This window comes from Rana temporaria, chromosome 9 (genome assembly GCF_905171775.1).
Source record: "Rana temporaria chromosome 9, aRanTem1.1, whole genome shotgun sequence".
Taxonomy (NCBI): domain Eukaryota; kingdom Metazoa; phylum Chordata; class Amphibia; order Anura; family Ranidae; genus Rana; species Rana temporaria.
This window is the reverse complement of record NC_053497.1, coordinates 21,996,540-22,014,964: the sequence shown is the minus strand read 5'-3', so window position 1 is coordinate 22,014,964 and position 18,425 is coordinate 21,996,540.

Below are 18,425 nucleotides of genomic sequence, written 5' to 3'. Positions count from 1 at the left end.
GCGGGAGGGTGTCGAATGCGATTGAATGCGCAGACTCACGAACATGAGGTGAGCTGGGAAGAGTCGGCCCAGTGACGTGTAGTACCGCACACTGAAACCAACAAAGAGCATGTGTGAGTGGGCTGCTTAAATACCCTTCGGGCTCCTCCCATAAACTCAGGCCACCATATTGGCCTTCTTATTTATTGCCCATAGCAGGCAATTGTGGGATCTCATTAAATTTTGTTCCTACTCACTGGGCAGCACAGTAGCTTAGTGGTTAGCAGACTTACCTTCTAACACATGAGTTTGGGGATCAAAGTTTGCAAGGACGTGGAGTTTCCCTCTTCTCGTGATTGTGTTTTCCCCTTTGCATATTTAAATTTCATCCAAAAAAAACACTACATACTGATTGATCAGTCAGCAAGGGACAAAAACGCATCTGGTGGCAATTGACAATCCGCATTTGGTGGCAGGCGACATGGCAAGTGACAATCCGCATTTGGTGGCAGGCGACGTGGCAAGTGGCAATCCGCATTTGGAGGCAGGTGACGTGGCAAGTGACAATCCGCATTTGGTAGCAGGTGACGTGGCAAGTGACAATCCGCATTTGGTGGCAGGCGACGTGGCAAGTGACAATGCGTATCTGGTGGCACATTCTGCATTATGGTTGAGTTTAACTATTTCATTCTATATTACAATGTAATAATAGAAGTAATGTGCTTCAATAATCTTGACACCATATCAACCATGGTACCGTGATGATTGAAGTGCTAAACACCAGCCATTGCCCTGATAAATTGCCCCGTGAAAAGCCGCATACATTTCCAGGGCCTTAGCACAATTTTCTTCCACAACACCGGTCCCTGGTGCCAAAAAGTTTGGGGACCACTGCCCCACACCATTACACCACCACCACCACCACCACCACCAGCCTGAATCGTTGATACAAGGCAGAATAGATTCATGCTGTGTACACCAAATTCTGACCACTTTAATATGGCATATTTCACGCCCTACTTACCAAGCCGTTTTTAGTTTTTAGTGTGGTGATACTTTGACTGACAATAACTCTGCCATACAACACTGTACCCAAATTGATTTTATAGAATTTATTTAGATGGAGCTTTCTTTTAGTGGTATTTATTATTCACTGGGTTATATAAATGAAAAAAAGTCAAACATTTGAAAACAAAACTTGTTTTCTTACTTTCTATTATAAAACATATCAAATGGAATTGTCAGGACTGGAAGAGAATCCCTGAAATTACTGCTTTTTGGAAAGTAGACACCCCAAACTAGTCACATTTTTTTTCTACAACATTTTTACAATTTTTTTTTTTAAATTAAGAAACTGCTGGTATTAGGGGATAAATCGTGGAGCTTGGTAATGGTGCAATGGGTGGTGCCGGAATAGAAAAATAAAATGCCGCCATGATGCAAAGCATTGTGGCTGCAGCATGTAATCTTTGAATTTAATAGGCGGGAGCCCTGCATCCTTTCCCACCACCCATGGAAAGCACCAACGCACTCTGTGAAATCACATGTGATTCACACTGCAGTGCAAATCACATGCGATGTCCGCGTGATGCAATTTCAGCCATACAGCTAGTATGGCTGATATGGCATTGCATTCAGACCAAACTCGCACAGGGCCCTTTTTTTGGTCCGCACCAGAATGCGATCCGATTAATGTCCGGACTGTCAGTTCGCAGTGCAATATGCGAGCTGAAATGGGGGTGTCATTAACGATGTATTGACGCTCCCAGCAGTTTGCATATGGCAGTAGGAACTGCAGTGCGAGTCAGGTGCGATTCGCCGGGTTTCCCGCATCGCTTGAGCCCAGGTTCGCAATGAGCTGCGGGAGTAAAGCTGTGCGAGTTCACTCCCGCATGTCACTCCCGATTTCGGCTGCAATTTCACAGACATCTGTGTGGGTTTGTCTGCACAGATGTCAATTGAAATCGCACCCCGCAATCGCAAAAAGTACCACACAAACTACTTTTTAAAATCGCTGAGGCGTCGCACTGATTAGGACAGTGCCAATGCCGCGATTGGACACATCAAATCGCATATCAACATGCACCAATGTGAACCAGGGCTAAACCTCCAAGGACAGAATGAGGCTGACATACAAAGTAGGGGTGGGTTTTAATACTGTGGGCGGTGTCATTGGATTGCACTAGTGTTGGCTGGTGATCAACAGGTTTTCTTTATGTGAGGCTAACGAGTGCTCCTTGATCATCAGCCAGTAAGTGAGACACAGCTACCATGATTGCTTGTGTATTACTGCACACATTTATAATACTGCAAAAAGTAAAAACACATTTGGAGAGATAAGCATAGCATAGCATAACATAAGCATAGTGTTTTTTTTTCTTAATTTTAATTATTCTTTTTTTTATCCTTTATTTTGGACATTGTACAAGAACAATATATATCAAAACACTTTATGCTTGTAATCCTAAGACCCCATACACTCTGCAAATTTTTGTCTTCAGATTTACCAAAACCATGTTATACAAGGTCAAACCTTAAGGCTCGGTTCACACTGCTGCGCTGTGAATTTGTTCCGTTTTTGTCCTGTGCGAGATGCGAATTTCAGGAGTTGGACGTAGCTGCGATTGATGTTCTAGTCAACCGAATCATAATGTAAAAAAAAAAGATTTTAACTTCCTGTTTTTTGTGGAGAGTAGTGTGGCGGAATTCGCACATATGTGAACCATCAATGTGATTCCAGAACGATTTACATTGATGTCTATGGAGACTAAATTCGCAATGCTGTAAACTCGTACAAGACCCTTTTTTTATCGCATTCGGAGAGGAATCACAACCCATGTATGTGAACAACCGTCATTGAAAACAATGACTTTATGGATGACATGCGAATTTAGAATGTTTTTGACGCATCACATTTGTTATGAACTCGCATCAGTGTGAACCAGGCCTTACAGTTTCAGTTTGTATTGCAATCAGGCAGGCCATTTCACTACATGGTTTTGGTTAATCTGAAGACAAAAATCTGCAGAAAATCTAATAGTGTGTATGGGGCTTTACAGTCACATTAACACATATGGATCTATTATTGTGCATTTCTTATAAACCAATATATACATATCATGTAGATCTCCCATGTCTGACTATTGGTGTCCTTCATGGTTGTCAGTAATCAATGATCTTTTGTTGGGGTGGGCAGGCACAATTGGCCAGTTTTGTCACAATGTCTGATTTTTCCATTATACAGTTAGGATTGAACAGAGGTTGTTGTAGCAAATTGACTTGTTTGGCTCAGTTTCAGGTCCAAATTCAGGCAAAAATTCAGACCTGAAATGAAATCGGACCCCTGCTGTGCCCTGCGCTGCACATAGTGTGAACACAGACTTAAAGCGGGGGTTCACCCAAAAATAAATGTTTAACATTACATTCAGCCGAGTTGTCCTAATGACAATCGGCTGTTTTTTTATTTATTTTTCATGTACATACCTTATTTTCACCGCCGCTTCTGGGTATGTCTTCTGCGGGACTGGGCGTTCCTAATTGATTGACAGGCTTCTGACCGTCGCATACAGCGCGTCACGAGTTGCCAAAAGAAGCCGAACGTCGGTGCGGCTCTATACGGCGCCTGCGCACCGACATTCGGCTTCTTTCAGCAACTCGTGACGCGCAGTATGCGACGGTCGGAAGCCTGTCAATCAATTAGGAACGCCCAGTCCCGCCGAAGACATACCCGGAAGCGACGGTGAAAATAAGGTATGTACGAAAAAAAAAAAAAAAAAAAAACGCAGATTGTCATTAGGACAACTCGGCTGAATGTAATGTTAAAAATGTATTTTTTGGGTGAACCTCCACTTTAAGAGCATATATATATATATATATATATATATACAGATAATATATATATTATGTATCAATATCTATATAATATATATATTTATATAAATATATAATGTCTAGATATTTTATAAATGTGTATTGAGTCAGGGGGGTTCACCCAAATAAAAGTAGCTTCACTTAGGCTGCTTTCACACTGAGGCGCTTTGTAGGCTCCCACGCCAATGTGATAGCCCAAGGGCTGGCTGGCAGGATGGAAAAAAAAGCAACCTGAAAGCAGCCTTAGATACCAACAACAATGTAAGTAATATTGCTTTTTGCTGTATGCTGGCATTTATATGCACCCAGGATAAGCCGTGGGTCACGCTTGTCCTTTTTTTCGGCAGCTGGCCATATTGAGCCGCAACATGCAGAAGAGTTGGAAGGGTGGATGACCGAGCCGTCCTCATCCTCTGTCACCCAGGCTACCTTGGCTGCCAATGCAGGTGCCAAAGCGGCCTATTCCATCGGCTCGAGGTCATCATCAGTTACTCCTTCCCTAGCCCCACCATCATGCACGGAGGAGTCCCCTGAACTGTTCGACCACACTGTTGGGTACATGCTGCAGGAGGATGCACAGCGTTTTGAAGACTCCGATGATGGTACCCAGCTTGAGGAAGGCAGTAACGTGAGCCCAGACAGAGGGGGTGCCCAAGAAGGACAACAAACTGGCAGTCATGTTCCCCCAGCTGCAGCATACTGCCAGGTTTGCTCCAGTGACGAGGAGGGAGGGGATGATGAGCTCACTGACTCTACGTGGGTGCCTGATAGGAAAGAGGAGGAGGAGGAGGCACATATTCAACGAGGCAGGATGCCCTCCAGGGGCCAGGTTAAGGGCAGCCAACCGATTGTATCACACCGCAGAGCTCTGCATGTGCAGGGCGCTGCTGACTCTGCACGTTTTCCCAAAAGTTCTTTGGTGTGGGCCTTTTATCAGTCATGTGCAGCAGATCGCACCGTTGCTATTTGCAACATATGTCTGAAGCGTATCAAGCACTGCCAAAAAAACAGCCTCTTGGGCACCACATGCTTGACCAGACAAATGTTGACCTGCCATGCAGTCCGTTGGCAAGCGTACATAAAAGACCCACACCAAAGAACAAAGTGGACCTCTCCTTGCTCCTCATCAGCTGGGATCTCCAACCCCACTATACCTTCAGTCCTCTCAGAAACCTGCACTGAGAGGCATGAAGGTGTTCAAGGGGCTACACAAATACGCAGGCAAAAATATGCTATGCAGTGCCTGAGATGGTGTGCTTGGGGGACAGGAGCCACACTGGGGCAAAGATTCTGTCAGCTCTGCAGGGGCAGGCTCAGAGGTGGTTGACGCCACGCCAGCTTAAGCCAGGAATGGTGGTTTGCGACAATGGCACCAACCTCCTCTCCACCCTCCGACAGGGACAGCTGACCCATGTGCCCTGTTTGGCTCACGTCCTTAACTTGGTGGTGCAGTGGTTCTTGGGCAGGTACCTGGGCTTATAGAGTGTCCTGAGGCAGGCCAGTAAAAGGAATTTAACATGCCCACCTAATCTGTGACATGCCCACCAGGTGGAACTCAACGTTGGCCATGCTGCAGCAGCTGCACACACAGCAGTGGGCCATCAACGAGTACCTGTGTGACTATGGCACCAGGACAGGGTCAGGGGAGCTTGTTTTATTTGCCACGCCAGTGGGTCATGATCAGGGATACATGCACTGTCCTGTCACCATTTGAGGAGGCCACGAGGATGGTGTGCAATGACAGTGCATGCATCAGTTCTACTGTCCCTCTTATCCACCTGTTGGAGCACTTGCTGCGTGGAATAATGGACATGGCACTTGAGGCAGAACAGAGGGAGGAAGAGGAGGTCTTCCTTACCTCTCAAGGCCCCCTTTATCCAGACAGTGTTCCTGCGGGCCCGCCGATCACACAGAAAAAGGACGAGGAGGAGGATTGTGTCAGCATGGAGGTGGAGCCTAGCACTCAGCATCAGCAGCAGTCTTCAAGGGATCATTTACAGTCGCCAGAAACCCATGGACTTGTACGTGGCTGGGAGGAGGTGGCTACAGATCATGTCGTCCTTAGTGACCCAGAGGACTCCGGACTGAATGCCTCAGCAAATCTACACTGCATGGCCTCCCTGATTCTGCAAAGCCTGTGAAAGGATCCTTGTATTCATAGTATCAAGATGAGGGATCATTACTGGCTGGCAACCCTCCTTGATCCACGTTACAAGGGTAAGGTTGCGGACCTTATCTAGTCGTCGCAGAGGGTGAAACATCTTCGGGAGGCCTTGCAGAAAGAAAGGGAGTAGCCGCTATCACTAAGCACTAATTCCAGTGCGAAACGTGTCAGCTGCCAGGTTTTATTTTCATTTTTGCTGTGACTTGTAGTGCTGGCCTTTTTTTTAAGAAAGGCTACCATTTGTTCAGAGTGCGGCTGTCCAGAAACACCTTTTGTTCAGGCCTTGCAGAAAGGTTTGTGCAACGTGTTTCCAGAGCCTGGGAGGCTACAAATTCCTGGTCCTAGACAACTTGTTGCTGAGGCTTCAGTCAGTCACAGAAGGAGTGGTGGAGAAGGTGGCCATCTGACCGATGCGTTCAGACAATTTTTTAGTCCGCAGCACCAAGGTATGATCGGTTCCAGCAACCATCGCCAGCGTCTGATTCACATGGTGCAGGAATACCTAGGGGCAAGATCAGACTTGGACACCTTTCCCACCAAAAATCCTCTGGGATACTGGGTCTTGAGGATGGATCACTGGCCAGAGCTTGCACAGTATGCAATTGAGCTACTGGCCTGTCTTGCATCCAGCGTTCTTTAAGAACGCACATTCAGTGCTGCTAGAGGCTTTGTAACCGATCACAGGGTGCGTCTGTTCACCGACTCGGTCTATCGGCTGACCTTCATAAAAATTAACCAGTCTTGGATCACCAGTTACCAAGCACCTGATGCTGATGTAACCAAATAATTTTTTTTTGAATGTAGGATCCCCTCAAGACTGCCTATGCTAATGCTGAGTGACTATCCTGTTATGCTGAGTGACTATCCTCCATCTCCTCAATGATCATGCTGATAGCTTGTAAGAACATTTTTGGTTCTAGGCACCACAACCAGTGCCTAAGGTCCAATTTTTCTGCCCCTGTTTAACAGGGGCATGTAATTACAATTTTTGCTGCAATACTTTGCAGCAGGGCTCATTCCTGTGCTCCAACTAGAGCAGTGTTTTTCAACTCCAGTCCTCAAGGCACACCAACAGGTCATGTTTTCAGGATTTCCTTTAGATGAAACGGCTGTGGTGATGACTAAGGCTGGGTTCACACTACTACACTACTTTCATCCTACTTTGCTCTGTGTTTAATGTTTCCCTATGAGAGCGTCTTGTAGCGTCCTACACAAGTCAGTCCGACTTTGAAAATGCTCCCTGTACTACTTTTGGTCCTACATTGATCCTACTTCAGGCCCATTGAATATCATTGAAGTCGGACCAAAGTAGTATCCTGTTCATGAAAGTAGGATGGATGTAGGACCAATGTAGGATAAATGTAGGACCAATGTAGCAGAGCAAAGTAGGATGAAAGTAGTGTAGTAGTGTGAACCCAGCCAAAAGCAGTGAAACTGATCAAATCACCTGTGCAAAATAATGGAAAGCCTGAAAACATGACTTGTTGGTGTGCCTTGAGGACTGGAGTTGAAAAACACTGAACTAGAGTATCTGTGAATGGTTGCAGTGTTGTGGCACCAGCACCAGTGCCTAAGGCCCAATTTTTCTGCCCCTGTTTACAGGGGCGTGTAATTACAATTTTTGCTGTAATACTTTGCATCAGGGCTCATTCCTGCGCTCCAACTATAGTATCTGTGAGGGGTTGCAGTGTTGTGGCACCAGCAACCAGTGCCTAAGACCCAATTTTGATCAAATACCACTAAAAGAAAGCTCTATTTGAGGGGAAAAAAAGACGTCAATTTTGTTTGGGAGCCACATTGCACGACCGCGCAATTATCAGTTAAAGCGACGCAGTGCTAAATTGCAAAAAGTGGCCTGTTCCTTTAGCAACAAAATGTTCCAGGGCTTAAGTGGTTAAGCATCATTAAAATCACTGCTCCTGAAAAAACTTCTGTTTTAAAACTTTTATTTTGCATTGATACATGTACCCTGGTGCAGGACCCGGGTCCCCAAACCCTTTTTAGGACAATAACTTGCATATTAGACTCTAAAAGTCGCACTTTTGTTTTTTCACGTTCGAGTCCCATAGACTTTAACGGTGTTCGAAAGTTCGTGCAAACTTTTGGTCCATTCGCATGTTCTGGATGCGAACCGAACCAGGGGGTGTTCGGCTCATCCCTAATGGTTATACAATGTTCTAATCCAACTTATCCTCTGGTCAATTCCTACTGCCTCTAGTGTACTCATGATGAATCCCCAGTCTACCCTGTCGAATGCTTTTTCAGCATCTTTTGACAGGCGAAGTGTTGGGGACCCACTTCCACAAATTTTGTTTAACAGGAGAAGTGTTCTTACTCCATTATCTCTCCCTTCCCGCTACAAATCCTACCAGTTTTGCGTGTATCGGGTTCCTCATGAGATCTTTCATCCTTGTTGCTAATATTTTAGCAAATAGTTTAGTATCTGCATTTAATAATGCTATTTGTCTATAGCTTCAGCATAGGGTTGCATCTTTTCCTTCTTTAGGTATAATGGTGAATCACATCTTAAAGTTTATTCCTAGTGTGTTTATATACGAATATATTTTTGATATTAACACTACTTTACATTTTTTTAAATAAAGGGTTGTAGACCCATCGGGGGCTGAGCTTTTCCCCATTGCTGTTTTTTTTAATACTACAGTCAGGTACATAAATATTTGGACATTGACACAATTCTAATCTTTTTGGCTCTATACACCACCACAATGAATTTGAAATTAAACTAACAAGATTCTTTAACTGCAGATTTTCAGCTTTAATTTGAGGGTATTTACATCCAAATCAGGTGAACGGCGTAGGAATTACAACAGTTTGTATATGTGCCTCCCACTTTTTAAGGGATCAAAAGTAATGGGACAATTGGCTGCTCAGCTGTTCCAGCACATCTTGTTCGTTTCATTTCAAATCCATTTTGGTGGTGTATAGAGCCAAAAAGATTAGAATTGTGTCGATGTCCCAATATTTATGGACCTGACTGTATATTAATCTCCTCATCTGTTATAGGTTTCGCTAGTGTCTTAAATTTTTCTTCTGAGATTTTAGGTAGTCTAGCATCTTTTAAATGGTCCCTTATTCTCTCTCCTCTAATTGCTTCAATTTCCTGTGACCCCTTTTTGATTTATATCACATTTACAGAATGTGCTGTAATATTTTTTGGAATACTTTGACTATCTTGGGCGTTAAAGTGGTTGTATAGGTGTTTTTTTTAACTTTTACCTACAGGTAAGCCTATAATGAGGCTTACCTGTAGGTATAAAGAATATCTCCTAAACCTGTACGGTTTAGGAGATATTCCGCTTCGCAATGCGCCGCTGATTGCAGCGGCGCATGCGCAGCGGGGATCCTCAGCTAAAGGGTCGGCAGCCGGATTGAAGTCTCCCGCGCGCATGCGTGGGAGTGACGACATCGCCGCTCCAGCCAATCACAGCGCTGGAGCGGCGATACCCGGAAGACACGCCGAAGCAAGATGACATCTCACTCGGCGTGGACCAGGTAAGTTCTCTTCACCTCGTTCCGAGGTAAGTATTTCATAATGAGCTAATATGCGGTGCATTATGGCTTTTGCCTTTCAGGTGGGGAAAAAAAAATCATCGCAGGTATACAACCATGGAAAGTGATGGTGAAGCGCTGTGAACTAAAACTAGAAGGGGATCTCAATACCTAACAAGTAGGTAACCCTAAAGTGAAATACATAAATAAATAAATAAATAGATACTAGGTGACTATTACAGGGAAAGAAAGGGGAATAAACAACATATAATGTGAACATAAAGTGACACGAATGTACCAGGCTGGATGAACCAGAAACACAGTGGTAAAGGTGCACGGATGTGAACCAAACAGTAGCTTTGTCACTTTATGTTCACATTATATGTTGTTTATTCACCTTTCTTTCCCTGTAATAGTCACCTAGTATCTATTTATTTATTTATTTATTTATTTATGTATTTCACTTTAGGGTTACCTACTTGTTAGGTATTGAGATCCCCTTCTATTTTTAGTTCACAGCGCTTCACCATCACTTTCCATATTTGAATTTTTTTTCTGTGTAAGGCAGACTTTAAGGTGATTGCAGCAGTGCCCCCCGGTGTCCAGTACAGATAGCGCAAGAGTACTACCATTTCCTTCACGCAGGTATACAACCGCTTTAACTACTTGCCGACCAGCCGCCGTCATTCTACGGCGGCAGTTCGGCTCTCCTGGGGCGAGAGCCCGTAGTATAACGTCGGCTCTTTGAGCGGCCACTAGGGGCGCCTGCGCGGAGCCGGAGGCGCGCGCGCGCGCCCCCCGCTCGCTCTCGACTCCCGTGCGTGTGCCCGGCGGGCTCGATCGCCGCCGGGCACCCGCGATTGCTCGTTACAGAGCGGGGACCGGGAGCTGTGTGTGTAAACACACAGCTCTCGGTCCTGTCAGCGGGGGAAATGCTGATCTTCTGTTCATACAATGTATGAACAGAGGATCAGTGTTTCCCCTAGTGAGGCCACCCCCCCCCACAGTAAGAACACACCCAGGGACATACTGAACCCCTTCCCCACCCCCTAGTGCCAGTGCCAGTGGCATTTTTATAGTAATCCAATGCATTTTTATAGCACTGATCGCTATAAAAATGCCAATGGTCCCAAAAATGTGTCAAAAGTGTCCGAAGTGTCCGCCATAATGTCGCAGTAACGAAAAAAAAATCACTGATCGCCGCCATTACTAGTAAAAAAATTATATTAATAAAAATGCCATAAAAATACCCCCTATTTTGTAAACGCTATAACTTTTGCGCAAACCAATCAATAAACGCTTATTGCGATTTTTTTAACGAAAAATATGTAGAAGAATACGTATCGGCCTAAACTGAGGAAAAAAAATGTTTTTTTTATATATTTTTGGGGGATATTTATTATAGCAAAAAGTAAAAAATATTAATTTTTTTCAAAATTGTCGCTCTATTTTTGTTTATAGCGCAAAAAATAAAAACCGCAGAGGTGATCAAATACGACCAAAAGAAAGCCCTATTTGTGGGGAAAAAAGGACGCCAATTTTGTTTGGGAGCCACGTCGCACGACCACGCAATTGTCAGTTAAAGCGGCGCAGTCCCGAATCGCAAAAAGTGCTCTGGTCTTTGGGCAGCAATATGGTCCGGGGGTTAAGTGGTTAACAATACCATCTTTCCCCCTTTATCTTTTATTTCCTCTATGAAATTTATGGATTTTTTCTTTCTCAGCATTCTTGCTAAGTATTTCCCTGATTTATTTCCCCATTGGTCCCTCTCCTTTGCTATTCTGTTAAATATTTGTCTAGTCTCTTATTACATTGGCTCTTTTAACATATCTCTTTTTATCACTAAAGCATGTTGGACCACAGTATCTGCTTTTTGTGCATGTTTTTGTTCAAGGTCATAGATTTATTTTATTAGTGATTCCATTTTCTTAGTTCTTTCCTTCTTTTTTTCAGCTCCAATAGCTATCAAAATGTCCCTTTATATATGCCTTATGGGCCTCCCAAACTGCGGCCTTCGATACCTCATCAGATTCATTTAATTGAAAATATTGTTCCAAGTCTTTTTTTTTATCCTCTCTTCCACTTCTTTATCCTGCAGTAACTCCTCGTTTATTCTCCATATATTCATATGTTTTTTTTTTTTTTTTTCCAATAACAGTTTTATTCAGAAAATTTTCAATACACGTATACATGTAGGATCAATCTCGATAACAATATCTAGAGGAATGGTCATTAACATACTGGATAATGTCTAATAGTCTACTCAACCAGTTATGTGTCCACTCAATATTCATATGTTTTAAAGTTTCTGTTATACTCATTTTCATTGATACTGGGGCATGATCTTAACAAAAATTAAAATCCCCTGCCAGAATCACATAACCTTCTTTAAAATCTATTAATTTCCCCATAGTTTCTTATGGGTATCTTATTGGATTTTTGTTGGGACATTATATATATTTGCTAATGTGCAATCTCTGGTGAATAATTTCCCTTTCAAAAACAAAAACCTAGCCTCTGAGTCCACCATTCTCTCCTTTGGCGTAAACTGTGTATTTCTGGCAAATCCTAAATCTACTCCCTTTGCTTTTTTTGTTAGGGAGTCCCCATAGTACCAAGTTGGATGCTTATTTGAATATAATTTTATTTTGGAATCATGGGTAATATGTGTTTCCTGGAGGAATGTTATCCCTGCAGAATGTTGTTTAACTTCTTTTAATATTTTGCGTATTTTCCCGGGTGTATTCAGACCCCTACCATTATACGTTAAAAAAATGTATCGCTGTCATCTTTTATCTTTATCTGCCCTTTTCCCCTTCCTTCTTGACCTTTGGGACTTCTATGTTTTATACATGTCTTTGTACACCAACTGGATCAGACTCTGCTCTTGGGTTCCCATCCCTTTTCTACCTCTTGGTTTCCCTCCTCGTATCCCCTATTAATCTTACTACTCGTCCTATCCCCCCCACTCAATTTTCTTTTTGTTTTTTTTCTTCTTTGGGACAAGGTGCCATTGTTGATCTTCTAGACTTGGCGCTTCTCTCTGTGTGTCTGACCAACCTGGTATAGGCGTGTCAAGTTTCTTACAAAATTCTTCCAACTCTTCTGGGAACCTATATCTTGCGGAGCGGCCCTCTTTCAGTCCTATCGGGCATGCAGAAAAGCTCAAGAAATATTGTATGTTTCATGATCTTATTTGCTCCAGTAAAGGCTTAAGTTGTCTTCTTCTTATTAAAGTTTCTGAAGCTATTTTTTTAAAGTCCTTTTTAAAAGAAAGCCTGTCATTTGGATGATTGTGTTTAAGGGAGAAAGAGACCTAAAAGTATAAACTTCAAGACGCTTATATGCACTCTTAGTTCTAAAGTGCTCCTTGTACTCAGTATATAGGGCCATATTCTGAGTATAGTTACGATGGAGTATCTCAGGATACTCCGTCGTATCTCTCTTTTTTGGGCCGCGTATCTATGCGAGTGATTCTTAGAATCATTTTTGCATAGATATGCTTAAGATCCGACATGTGTAAGTCACTTACACTGTCGGATCTTAAATGTAATTACTCCGCCGGCCGCTAGGTGGCGTTTACGTTCAGGTCTCATTTGTTTATGCAAATGAGCCTGATACGCCGATTCACAAACGAAATCGCGTCGCGTAACCGTCGCTAACGTCGTTTGCGTAGGCGTAAGGTTACCCCTGCTATATGAGGGGTAACCTTACGCCAGTCCCACGTAGGCCATGTTAAGTATGGCGTCGGGTCCACGTCGTGTTTTCCTGTCGGGTACGTCGTTTTACTAAGTCGTCCACGAATACGACTTTATGTCAATGACGCACATGTCGGCGTCATTGACGTTTTACACCGAGAACTGGAGCATGCGCACTGGGCTATTTTAAGCTGGCGCATGCGCAGTTCGTTCAAATCGGTGGTGCGCTTAATTTAAATACAAGCCGCCCCCTTGGATATACACGGGGATACGCCGGGCCAATTACACTACGCCGCCCCAAACTACGGAGCAAGTGTTTGGGGAATACAGCACTTGCTCCTGTAGGTTGGGGCGGCGGAGTGTAAATGGCTTACGCGCCGCCCGCCTACTTTCTACCAGAATATGGCCGGCCCATAGTGCCTGTGTCTGTCTCCAGAGTGGGAGCTTCACTGCACATTCTCAGTGCTAAAGTTGATATTTCCATATTGTGTAATCTGGGATCAGAGGCTCCTGGCTAGAACTATGGTGTATGGTGTCCAGCTGTTCAATCCTCTCAGCCTTGTATTTCTTAGTTTGAATCTGATGTGTTACCAGTAAATGTTTTTCAATTGTTGCCATCATGTCATCTTCAGTATATAGTTCTACAGAGAAGTTGTGTTGCTGGCTAGAGCCTGTGGTGCATGGTGTTGGTGTACCGCTGTTGAATGCTGGAATCCCTAGATTTCGTGGTTCAAATCTCTGATGTGGTAACTGTTTTATATTTCAAAGGCTTAGAGAGTCTAGATCCATGATATAGGTGCTCTAGGAACTGCTTCTGATGTCTTCTGGTTCTGTGGCGCAGTCTGTAAGCTCCTGAGGTTTGAATCAGAGGTCTGTAGGTTCAATTCCCATGAGCGAGCACAGATGGTTCCTCAAAGTAGCACTAAGACTTTGGTGGTTGTGCAAAGGGCGGATAAAATTGTAAAGACTGCTGTTGGTGTCCAGCTGTTCGATCCTCTCAGCCTTGTATTTCTGAGTTGGTGCGGACCACCATTGGTTGGACATGAGTGAACCTCTGATCCTAAAGCTGGGGCAGGAATACAGGGAAGAAGATGGGTGTGTTGATGAAAAATATGAGATTTATTGGTAAAAAAACATTAAAATCTCTTCTTTCCTCTTAGGGTGGGGGATTATTATTGACCTTGTGGATTCCTAAGCTTACAGTGCCCACCTTTCCTGTGCTTAGGTTACTCACTTTGTTTGTCACATCGTTGGTGTTCACTTCATTCACATGGTGCCAAGGATACCCAATTGCTTGATGTTTGCTTTCTTTCGCATGGTGCCAAGGTTACACACTTGCTTGGTGCATGCTGCATTCACATGGTGCCAAGGATACCCAATTGCTTGATGTTTGCTTTCTTTCGCATGGTGCCAAGGTTACACACTTGCTTGGTGCATGCTGCATTCACATGGTGCCAAGGATACCCAATTGCTTGGTGTTTGCTTCATTCACATGGTGCCAAGTTTACCTGCTTGCTTGTCGCATCTTTGATTCATTCACATGGTGCCAAGCTTACCTGCTTGCTTGTCACATCGTTGGTGCTTGCTTCATTCACATGGTGCCAAGCTTACCTGCTTGCGTGTCACATCGTTGGTGCTTGCTTCATTCACATGGTGCCAAGGTTACTCACTTGATGGTTACATGGCTGGACCTTAATTAATTGAGAGCTTATTCACATGGTACCAAGGTTACTTACTCGATATTTACTTACTTGATATTTACTTACTTGATATTTACTTACTTGATGGTTGGTGCCCCAAACAGCTCTGAGTAGATATCTGTTCTGGTATGCTTCGGGAATTGAACTCATGGCCATCAAACTCCACATTTATGACTCAGCATGCTGCACCACAGACCAGGATGCTTAGGCCTGACCGCAGTGCCTATACATACTAAATTCAAGCTGCAACGTGTAGTTACCCGTAGCAACCAATATGAAGAGGATTGGTTGCTATTGGTTTCAGCAATTTGTTCAACGTTAATAAATAAATCTACAAAGGTGACCACCTGAGGACTCAAACTTACAGCAATCTGAATGTGAGATCACCAACATTTCCCCAAGGCTATAGTCTCAGATGGGTGGGTGTCCCAAAACCAGATTTATAATATCATGCCATACCTTCTGATCAGTGGATTAATGTACTAAATTGCCATCATCTAACAAAAAATAGTCTCCCAGTTGACCTTCCAAAGGATAATCTTAATTGCTGCTTACTAAGCAACCATAATGAAATAATACTTAGTCTGAAAGTTGATTGGTTATTATGGGCTTCTTCATTCTATGTAAATGTAAGAAATGAATCATGAAAAGGTGGTTGTTTGAGGATTTGAACTTGCAGACTTATCATTTGTGAGATCAGCAGCATACATGCAGGGCCACTGTCTTGGATGGTGGGCGGAGCTTAAAACTAGAGCTTTAGTATCACAAAATAACACATGACTAGGGGCTTAATATTTGAATATTAAATAAATTGCTACAATCAGACCCTAGACTAGTCCATCGTTTTGCCTAGAGGAAATTTCCATTTAGTAAAATTGTACTTTCCATTCCATTGCCATGAACCAATTAATAAGAAAAGATAAACCTTTGCAATTTTAATAAATAGGTCACTTGGGGGATTTGAACTTGCAACCATCTCATTTATCAGCCCAGTGTCTTACATACAAGACCACTGTTTCAGATGGTTGATGGGTTCCAAAACAAGACCTTTAAGTTCATGGAATACCATATAACTAAATTGCTATCATCAGACCTTAGAATAGTCTGCCACTTGGCCTAGAGGAAATTCCCATTTGGTAAAACTGTAAAATAAAAATTAATAAGAAAGGATAAGTCCTCTGAAAGTTGATTGGTTGATTTAGGTCTTTGCAATTTTAACACATTAATCTGAAAAGGTGGTCTCCTGGGTATTTGAACTCACAGCCATTTTACTTGCTAGCCCAGTATCTTCCATACCAGCCCACTGCCCCAGACAATAGGTGGGGTCCAAAATTAGACCTTTCATTTAATAGAATACCATATGACTAGTGGATTCATGTTCATACAATTTACTAAACTGCTACCATCAGACCTAGACAAATCTCTTACTCGGCCTAGAAGAAATTCCCACCTGGCAAAACTGTACCTTCAAGAGTCCATTGCCACAATCCACAGGGCACTGTCTCAACTGCTGCCTACACAGTGCAGTAATCCATATAAAAAAAAAAAAAAAACGCATATATTATCCCATTCTCCAGGTCGTTTATGAACATATTAAATAGGATTGGTCCTAGCACAGAACCCTGGGGGACCCCACTACCTACCCCTGATCATTCCGAGTACTCCCCCATTTATCAACACCCTCTGCAGAGAAGTAGAACAGCTGTCTGGAGCCTGTGGTTTGTTGCTTTAGAATGCTGTAAAGCCTTGGATTTCTTTGTTTGAATCTGATGTGGTAACACTTAAGTGTTTTATGGGCCACTAAATGCTTTTCAATTGTTTCCATTATTTCGTCTACAGTATAAAGTTATACACAGGAGGAATATTGCTTGCTAGAGCCTGTAGTGTGCATTGTTTGTGTGTACAGAAAGTCCTGGATTTCTTAGTTCAAATCTCTGATGTGGCAATAGTTTATGTTTCAAATGTTTAGAGAGTGTATACCCATGATATAGGTGCACGAGCAACCCCTTCCGAAGTCTTCCGGTTCTGTGACACAGCATGTAAGCTCCTGAAGTTTGAATCAGAGGGCGGTAGGGTTGATTCCTATGAGTGAACAAAGATATTCAAAGTAGCAATGAGACTTTGGGGGTGGTATGATAGATGGATGAAATAGTAAACACTGTTTTAAATACCCTCCATCTTACCCGCCTACATGCTTTCGAGGTTGCACGATCGAAGCACCCACCTACACATCTGCTGGAGCTTCCCAATAGCTCAAGCGTTCTGGATTAAAACATTTCAAATCATCTCTACCCTAGTAGGCGTAACTCTCGAGTCGGGTCCCTCTATTGCCTTACTCAACTTAAAGCCCCCTGAAGTATCCCACCTTCAGTTCAATTTACTCCTGCAGGTTACCATCGCTGCAAAGCAAATGATCGCAAAGGCCTGGAAAACCCCCAGCCTGCACACCCCTAAAGTTAATCATAGAGCCACCAGGGCAATGATTCACGCCAAGGTTGAAGCAATGGTCCTTGATAAAGTTTCCAATAATGAACACATCTGGCAACCCGGGGTGGACCATTTCCTTCCACCAGGTTTCGACAATACCCTCCTCCATCCTTAACTCACCTCCATTTAGGTTCTAAGTGTCTGGGCACCAGACCCCATTTGCTATCCCCTTCCCCCTGGCGACCGCTCCTCTTATTCCCGTTCCTTCTCCCTTCATATCTTCTCTTTTTTCTCTTTACTTTTCTTGACACTTCCTCTCCACCTCTCTTTCCGATGATACCCTGGCATACTCCCTCATCCATGGAATTTGCCCCCTGGATCAAACCATAAGCAATCTCTTGACAGATTTAGTCCTCCACAGCTGAGGAATGCCTGCTTGCCTATGCTTCAACCACTGTCCCGAGGAGCGAACAGAATTCTAAAGCTTTTTGTTCCCTACAATCAATAATGCTTTTGACATAAGTTCTCATTCACACCCTGTATTGCTGCACTACGGTTTTATTGACATTTCTCAAACTCTGACTCCACTCGTCATTCCCTGTCAGTGTTATGGATATATTGCTTGTAACCCGTCTTAAATGTTCCGTGGGGCAGTTCCCCTTCAATTTGTTCCGTTGTAGATGTTATGCCATCTGAACTGTTTTATTTTGGTATCTTCAATAAAATACTTGAACAAGGAAATTGTAAAGACTGCGACAAAGTGTTCAGGACTAAGTTGGTGGTGTGGACCACCACATGTTGGTTTGAGTGACCTTAGAACTGGGGCAGGAATATTGTGAAGAACAGTATATTAGTTAAAAAATGAAATTCATTGGTAAAATGCTTAAAACAAGAATTGCTTATGATTTTTTTTACGGACTTTTGTGGGTTTGTTGCTAAGCCTTCAGCACCCATTGTACCAACACGCCTGGGCTTTCTATGTTTAAGATGCTCTTTGTTCTATTGGGGCACAGTATCCAGCGCTTGTGGTTTTCACTCACATGGTTTCTAGGACAACCCCTTGATAGTTACATGGCT